Source organism: Sinocyclocheilus rhinocerous, unplaced genomic scaffold (genome assembly GCF_001515625.1).
Source record: "Sinocyclocheilus rhinocerous isolate Xijiao unplaced genomic scaffold, SAMN03320098_v1.1 scaffold2032, whole genome shotgun sequence".
Classification (NCBI taxonomy): Eukaryota; Metazoa; Chordata; class Actinopteri; order Cypriniformes; family Cyprinidae; genus Sinocyclocheilus; species Sinocyclocheilus rhinocerous.
The window spans coordinates 883,177-892,030 of NW_015634013.1; the positions used below are offsets into that span (position 1 = coordinate 883,177).

Sequence of the window (8,854 nt, forward strand, 5' to 3'; positions counted from 1 at the left end):
AAATAGACACAAACACATTAACAATAATGCAAATGATTGATTTAAACACAAATATTATTAGAACTGAGATGGTCCAAAAATGTTGACAGACCTACACAGCTGAGTGTAACGAGCTTCTTGCGCATGCAGTCAGTGTTGTTCAAGGAGAGAGGACAGTCCCACAGGTGAATCTCATTCCCTCTGCACTCGACTCTGTTCAGCCACACAACACCTTCACCAGCACCAAAGACTGAATTCCCATCAGCCCTCAGTGCTGCTCCACAACCCAGCTGCCTGCAGACCACCTGAGCATCGCTGATGTCCCACTGATCATCACAGACTGAGCCCCACACAGCGTTATGATACACCTCCAGCCTCCCAGAGCACCGGCCCTCCCCCCCACTCAGTCTGAGAGGAACATGATCTAAAACACACACATCAACCAGCACTGACCAGCTTTTGCAACATTCACAACAAAACACACTAAAACTGAAGTTGGATGCCTTTAAAGCGTAATTCATTTTGGAGGTAAATAATATTTGTTAAATTATGCAGATATTAATAATAATTATTAATTGACTAGGAAAATACACTGTTTACATTAAGAAACAATTAACACATTTGTTGTAAAAAAAAAAACTTACCTGAACACTGTCTCTGGTGAGAAGATGGTGAGGTAGAACATGTCAGACGACTCTGAGGAGACTCGTGTGTCTGATCCTCTGAGAATAAAAATTAAGAACAGAACATTTCATCTCTAATTGAAAACAAATCATTAGTGTGAAAATTGCTAAACATTTAAGCCTCACAAATAATTTTGTCCCTTCAGCTTATTTCATTAGTTTACTCACCACATTAGACATACAGTAAAACAGGTATGTACAAAAAAACATGACTATTGAGATCATATTAAATCATTTAAATATAATCCTACCTGAGCATATGATTTTAGCCACTTCATATTCGTTGCATTTATTTTGTCCCCAGGGTAAAGATGGACACTGCCACAGATTTGAATCATGTGGTCGACATGTTACTTTATCCAGCCAGTTAGGAGCTGATTTCACTCTTGCTGTAGAATCAGACAAAACACCAGATTTTCCACAGTTCAGCTCTTGACAGATCAGACTCACAGTGTCTTCATCCATCTGGTTCCAGCACACATTACCCCAGGATCCATTGAAGAAAACCTCCACATTCCCTTCACAGCCTTCAGTTAACCTGATCTCTTTAAACTCTAAATGAAAAAGGTACATTAAAACAATTCAGTTCAGGTTGTGTTAAACCTAAAATATCACCAAAATAACTGATTAATCCAAGTCTAATGCATGCTGCAAGCACAAAATGCATCTAAAACATGCATCTTTTAATGTTATTAAAATTTTTAATACATAATACCTTGGGAAACATCCATAGTAATATTACTTAATATACATGGATATTTAAAATTATAAAATAATTTACACTAAAAAAACGAAATTTCATGTCGACATATTTATTTTTTGGTAAATAGCCACGAACTGTACAGTCAGTTATTATTGCAAAACAAACCCCATCAGTGTGATACAAGACCTCTCCACTCCTTATCACACAGGAGTTTAATAATTGCATATTTTGTGAAAAACAATAAATACATCTTTGATAAAACATGCACACTAGTTTACTGTTTACCTGAGCACACGACTCCTACGTCCTCCTTGTGTTGACAGTCATGTTTTCCCCAGCGTCATGAAGAGCTAGAGAGGAACCTGAGTGAAAGATGTGGCATTTTATTAATATATTGCAACGTAACTTATGTATTTAACTTTTGATTTTTTTTTCAATGAAGTCCTCTCACTAGAGCAGATGACTCCAACATCTAGTTTGTGAGAACATTCAGCTCGACTCCATGAAGAGATGGAACATTCTGAGAGTTTTGTTTCATTCCCGTCACAATCAAACACATCAGCCCAGATTTCATCACTTCCCTCTCCAAACCAGTCTGATCCCACAACAGACACAGCAATCCCACAATTCAGCTGTCTACAGAGGACACTGGCAGCTCTCATATCCCAGCATGCATCACACACTGTGCCCCATTTACTGAAGTACTGACGTTCAACTCGACCAGAACAGATGTCAGGGCCGTTTACCAGTCTGAGATCGATGTAACCTTGACAGAGAATTGAGGGTTTAGTGAAGCAGTTTGAAATAGTTTGTAAGCAAAAGACAGATTACATTTTAATATTAAGTTGAAAAATACTTCTACCAGAACATGACAGTCCTACAGCATTCTCGTGGGTACAGTTGTGTTTGAGAGAAGATGTTGGACAGACAGATATGTAAGATTCATCTCCTCTGCACTCAATCTCTTGTGTCCACATCTGAGCGTCTTCTTTGTTAAAAGCAGCTGCTCCCAGCACCTGTACAGGAGCCCCACAGTCCAGCTCTCTACACACAACCTCTGCATCCTGCTGGTCAAAGGCAGCGTCACACACTGAAAGTCTTGTGTTCGCATGAAGTATCTCTAATCTCCCAGAGCAGCGAGAACCTCCAACCAGCCTGACACCTAGAAAGATGGGTACTCTTATAACTTTCAGATTTTCTAATTGTGATCCTCACAAGCATGCTAACACATAAGTAATTATGATGTACAAAAATAATCATTAGGCCGTCTTATTGGCAAACTTATATCAGGATTGAAATACAATATTAAGTAAAAATTTGCATGTATCTTGGTATTCGAAAAAAGATTTGCACATTAGAACAGTAGTGGGGTTTTTTTTAAAGAAAGAAAAAGAAAAAAAGAACAGTAGTGGCTTATGACCACATAGCCAGGGCAGATAGTGAAAAAACACACGCGCTGTTATTTCATGCCTTTTTTTTTTTACATAAAATATGTTCAGAAATGTGATATTGAATTGATATTGTTTCCGACACGACTACACACAAGAGATGTTTGGAATGATACAGATCCCAACTGACAACAATTAATTTTCACATGCTTTGTCTCTGTTTATAATGAAGGTGTAATTCATCAATAAAAAATGTCCACAAACACACACAAACACAATCTCTTTCTCTTCTTCTCGCTCTTTCACTCACACACACATAACCCTAACCCTACCCCTAAACTTACCCATCACAGAAAACTTTCAGTATTTTTAGATTTTCTAAAAAAAAAACAGTTTAGTACATTTTTTAAACCATTTGGTTGAGGCCACAGGAAGTGTGTTAGCATTGTAATAACTATGTCATAATACACATTTGTGTCCTCATTAGCCATATAAACCTGTACACACACACTCAATTAAATTCAGTTCAATTCGATTCAAAAAGCTTTACTGGCAAGACTGTAATTAATACAATATTGCCAAAGCTTAGAATAATGTATTTGCAAAAATCACATGAATAAATAAATACATTCATTCATTCATAAATAAAATAAATAAATTAAAATAAAATAAATAAATAAACAAAGCAGGGCCCGTATTCACAAAACATTTTATCTTACCACTAAGAGTTCTCCTAAATAGCAGTAAAAAAAATTAGCTAAGAGTTTTCTCTTAAATACCATTCACAAAGCTGCCGAGACAAACTTTTACTAAGGAATAGAGAGAAGTCTTAAGCTAAGAGTAAGGGTGGGGTTGACCTCCTTGCTAAAGATGATGTCAGCATGCTTACTAATTATGCACACAGTACTGGCTGATAGGGGGGGGGTCTCTGTCAGAGATTTATTAAAAAATATATTGTAGAGCACGATATTATGTTGCCATATTTAAATAAAGGTTTACAAATAAAAATGTTAATTGCCACATTCAAATACAATTTTAAAATGCAGGCTAAGTGTCACCAATTAAACAAGTATAGTGCATTCAGAAAGTATTCAGACCCCCTTCACTTTTTTTCAATTTTGTTATGTTGCAGCCTGATACTACAATTGTTTAAATTCATTGTTTTCTCATTAATCTACACTCTGTACCTCATAATGACAAAGTGAAAATATAATTTTTGAAATGTCTATAAATTTATTAAAAAGAAAAAACTGAAATATCACATTTACATTTGCAAAAACTTGAAATTTAGCTCAGGTGCCTCCCATTTCTCTTGATCATTGCTGAGATGTTTCTACACCTTGATTGGAGTCCACCTGTGGTAAATTAAATCGATTGGACATGATTTGGAAAGGCACACACCTCTCTATAAAAGGCCTTTACAGCTGACAATGCATATCAGAGCGAAAACTAAGCCATGAGGTCAAAGAAAAAAGGAACTGCCTGCAGAGCTCAGAGACAGGACTGTATCGAGGCACAGATCAGGGGAAGGTTACAAAAAAAATTCTGCTGCACTGAAGGTTCCCAAGAGCACAGTGGCTTCCATCATTTTCAAATGAAAGAAGTTTGGAACAACCAGGACTCTTCAAAGAGCTGGACGCCCAGACAAACTGAGCAATTGATGGAGAAGGGCCTTGTCTAGACTGGTGACCAAGAACCTGATGGTTAAGCTCCATTATCATATAAGCAGATGGGAGAAACCTACAGAAGGACAAACATCACTGCAATACAATCCTCTCCTCAGTGAAGACACAAGATAACAAGATTATCTGGTCTGATGAACCTCAATTCTAAGCATCATGTTTGAAGGAAACCAGCTTTGCTCATCACCTGCAGTGTACCATCCCAAAAGTAAAGTGTCCTGGTAGCAGCTGTGGGACTGTTTTTCAGTGGCAGGGACTGGGAGACTGGTCAGGGTTGAGGGAAAGCTGAATGGAACAAAGTACAGAGATATCCTTAATGAAAACCTGTTCCACAGCACTCAGGACCTCAGACTGGGCCGAAGGTTCACCTTCCAACATGACAATGACCCTAAGCACATAGTCAAGGCAACACAGGAGTGGCTTAGGGACAACTATGTGAATGTCCTAGAGTGGCCCAGCCAGAGCCCTGACTTGAACCCTATCAAACATCTCTGGAGAGACCTTAAAATGGCTGTCCACCGACGGTCCCCTCCCCATCCAACCTGACCGAGCTTGAGAGGATTTGCAAAGAATAATGGCAGAAAATCCCCCAATCCAGGTGTGCAAAGCTTGTTGCGTCATACCCAAAAAGACTCAGAATATTTTCAGTCAGACATTTATAAAATTCTCTTTTCACTTTGTCATTATGAGGTACGGAGTTTAAAAAAAATGAATTTAAACAATTGTAGTATCAGGCTGCAACATAAGAAAATTGAAAAAAGTGAAGGGGGTCTGAATACTTTCTGAATGCACTGTATATGTTCAGCTATTTGTCAGCCTCTTACATGTATGCTTCTCGTAAACAATTAGTGAATGTATATAAACAGCCTTTTAATTAACAGAGTAGAATAATAATAATGGCTGATAATAAGACATGCAAACGTAAAAGAAAACAAAACTGGATGCAAGAACAGCTGTTACTTCTTGCCCAACTGGTTAAAACAAGGATATAATCAAAGGAAAATTTGGAGTTGGGATAACCTTCAAAACGCAATACCTTTTTAAAAGCTCATTATCGTCTGTATAAAATGTTTACTTTCTGAGGCAGATTACTGGCAACAACAATTTTAGGATAGTTTGTAGTTTGGTCTTACTGACTTAGGAGTCCTTTTCACTACTCCTAACGTTTCACAGATTTAGGAGCTAGTTTTAGCGCTAAAACGCTTTGTGAAATACTCTTAGAGCAAAATTTTAGGAGTCCTAAATTTAGGACTGACACGCCCATTATTTTTAAGATTTTCTCCTAAATCGGCGAGTTATGAGTTACTTTTAGCCTTAAGATGTTTTGTGAATACGGGCCCAGATCTCAAAAACATCACGCAACAACTCAAACATCACACAATTCCGCCTTAAGACTTCAATGGCACTCTAATGATGGCTAGCATATTGTTAATTTTTCTAATATTTTTATTTTATTTATTTTTGCACATTTACATGAACTATTTTTATGTCTAGCTTATGAGAACCAAGTTGTTTGGTTGCCAATTTGTCTTGAATTTGCAATTGCTCAAATTGAGTTAGCAATGAAATGAAAAGCTGTTGCACACTCATTAATGCTCATTGCTCACCAGGTTGTGGGGCAGTTGTGATCTGATGGTTAGAGAGTCAGACCTGCAACTCGAAGGTTGTGGGTTTGATTCTCAGTACTGACAGGAAATGTAGGTGGGGAGCGAATGAACAACGTTCTTTTGCACACTCAATACAATATGAGGTGCCTTTGAGCAAGTCACTGCAGCAAAAATGGCTGCCCACTGCTCCGAGGGGGTGTCCACGGCTTTAGTGTGTGTGTGTGTGTGTGTGTGTGTAATACTCAATGCTGTGTGTGTGCACTAACTTGGATGGGATAAATTCAGAGGACAAATTCTGAATATGGGTTACCCTCCCGTCACTTCAAGCACCATTGTTTGTCTAGGAGAGCTTACCAGAGCAGATGACCCCAGCATCATCAGCATGATTAGCCCTATGTTTTCCCCAGTTATGTGATCCACAGTCCTTCAGTGCAGATTCTTCTCCAGTACACTTCACATCAATAATCCAGACTGGTCCTTTCCCCTGGCCAAAGTGGGCATGCTTAGGTGCAGCTACAGCCTCTCCACAGCCCAGCTCTCTACACACCACTGCAACATCAGCCAAATCCCAGCCGAGATCACCTACTGTTCCCCAACGACCATCATGAAGAACCTCCACTCTACCAGCACAGGAACTGCCACCACCATCTAATCTTAATGTTTCTGAAAGAGAGGAAATACACAAGAAATAAGGAGAAAGAGAGGAAATAAATTTGGCATGACACTATAAATGGTTTGTTATGCTTTGAATCAAAGTCGTTTTGTGTTTGCCTACCAGCACACACCACTCCCGTATTAAAGTTATGGGAACAATTGCTGTGTGAAGATGATACTGGACAGAGAGCAAACTGATATTCATTTCCTCTGCACTGAATCTCTTGTGTCCACATCTGAGCATCTCCTTTGCCAAAAGCAGCTGCTCCCAGCACCTGTACAGGACCCCCACAGTCCAGCTCTCTACACACAACCTCTGCATCCTGCTGGTCAAAGGCAGCATCACACACTGTGTGCCATGTGTTCCCATGAGGCACCTCTAATCTCCCAGAGCAGCGAGAACCTCCAACCAGCCTGATGCCTGAAAGGATAGTGATGACAAACCATTTAAAACATCGTAACATAAAGCATGTTACAGTGTGGGAAAACTGTTAGTTAATAGTTCATATGTTTTCCCTAATCTAAAGTGTTACCAATGTTACATATGAAATTAAATCAAGTCTGTTGATTCAGGTCATGCATGTAACTGTTATTAAACATGTATTAACCCAATCACAATTCAAATCATAAACCAACATTTTTACTTCAAATTTGTTATTGTCATGTACTAGATCTTTTATATGTACAACTTCTACTGAGTGTGGTGATCCTAGAATGATAAAATATTCAGCGAATTTACCCACAGGTCAATACTAATTGGTTGATGGTTCTCACCCAGTATTACATCACTCTTTAGTCTCCGCTATTAATGGTTCGAACTCTAATTTTGAAACTCTTCTTAGTACATGCATGTTTTTTAATATAGTTAGTAATGGTGCTTTTGATGATGAAAGCTAGACAGAAAATCAACCTACCTGAGCAAATAACTCCAACATCTTCATTATGCTTACAGTTATGGTTACCCATTGTTGTTTTTGGGCATTTGAATATTGAGGACTCCAACCCTCTACATCTCACATTATCCATCCATATTTTTCCTGATCCTGGTCCAAAGTAAGCAACATGCATTATATTTGAAGTATCACCACAGCCCAGCTCTCTACACACGACTGCAGTGTTTGCAAAATTCCAGTAATCATCACACACAGTTCCCCACTCTTTTTTATAATAAACCTCCACCCTACCAGCACAGGAATTACTACCACCCACCAGCCTCACATTACCTGTAAACAAGATATAGAAAGATGTACATAAAATGTATATGTGAGACGATGGACATCAACATATATTGAGAAAGAGAGGAATAGAGAAAATGACCATGAGAGAAGGAAATTGACTTCTATATTAATGCAAAAATTACACATACACAAATCGAACTATAAACTATATTATGACGAATTCATAACACTATCACAGAGTCAATCAATGCAAAACATGAACTCACACAAAACCTGAATGTGTACATACCAGCTGCAGTAAGTCTGATCAGAGAAGACAAAAAAATGAGAGTTAGATAACGCTCCATCTTTACTGATTATTCACTTTGTTTGATCAACTCAGAACTAACAGGTTCAGGTTCAGGAGAGACAGAGCAATTAGGCTTCACAACCACCAAACAAGAAGCCAATCAAAGACACTTTTACCTTATTAGACAGAAGAGAGGAAATCATCAAAAAGTTTCATTGACAAATCAGAAGACGTATTTATGATTCTCACCATATTTATTAAAAGAACGTCAGCACTGATGAACAGGACTCCTCCTCCACCTCATCGAGACACTTAACTGGGGAGAAACATGCAAGATAGAGAGGTGACAAAGTCAAACATACAGGAAACTGATTTCAGGGACAGGAAACATTCCAGTTTATTTAGAGCAATTGCAGATATAGAAATACTAACACTGTTAGACTTCTTCATGCTTCTCGCTTTGAGTTCATGTTTAGAAATATTCGTTTTAAAATCAAATGTAAAAGATTTGTTTTAATTACTGTTATTCAGAAGTGTATTTTAGCAATGCTTGTCAAGTACACAGTATTTATTAGTATATATATATATATATATACTAGTAAATACTGTGTTATAATTAGGGATGCACCGATACCACTTTTTCCAGTACTCGCCTGATACCGATACTTTTATTTTTGGTACTTGCCGATAC

The 8,854-nt window shown here is 38.1% G+C and overlaps 1 pseudogene; it reads right to left on the reverse strand.

Moving 5' to 3' along the window:
• Positions 1 to 8,221, reverse strand: part of LOC107745020 (deleted in malignant brain tumors 1 protein-like) — a 24,785-nt pseudogene extending 16,564 nt beyond the window's left edge.
• Positions 8,222 to 8,854: the final 633 nt, after the last annotated feature.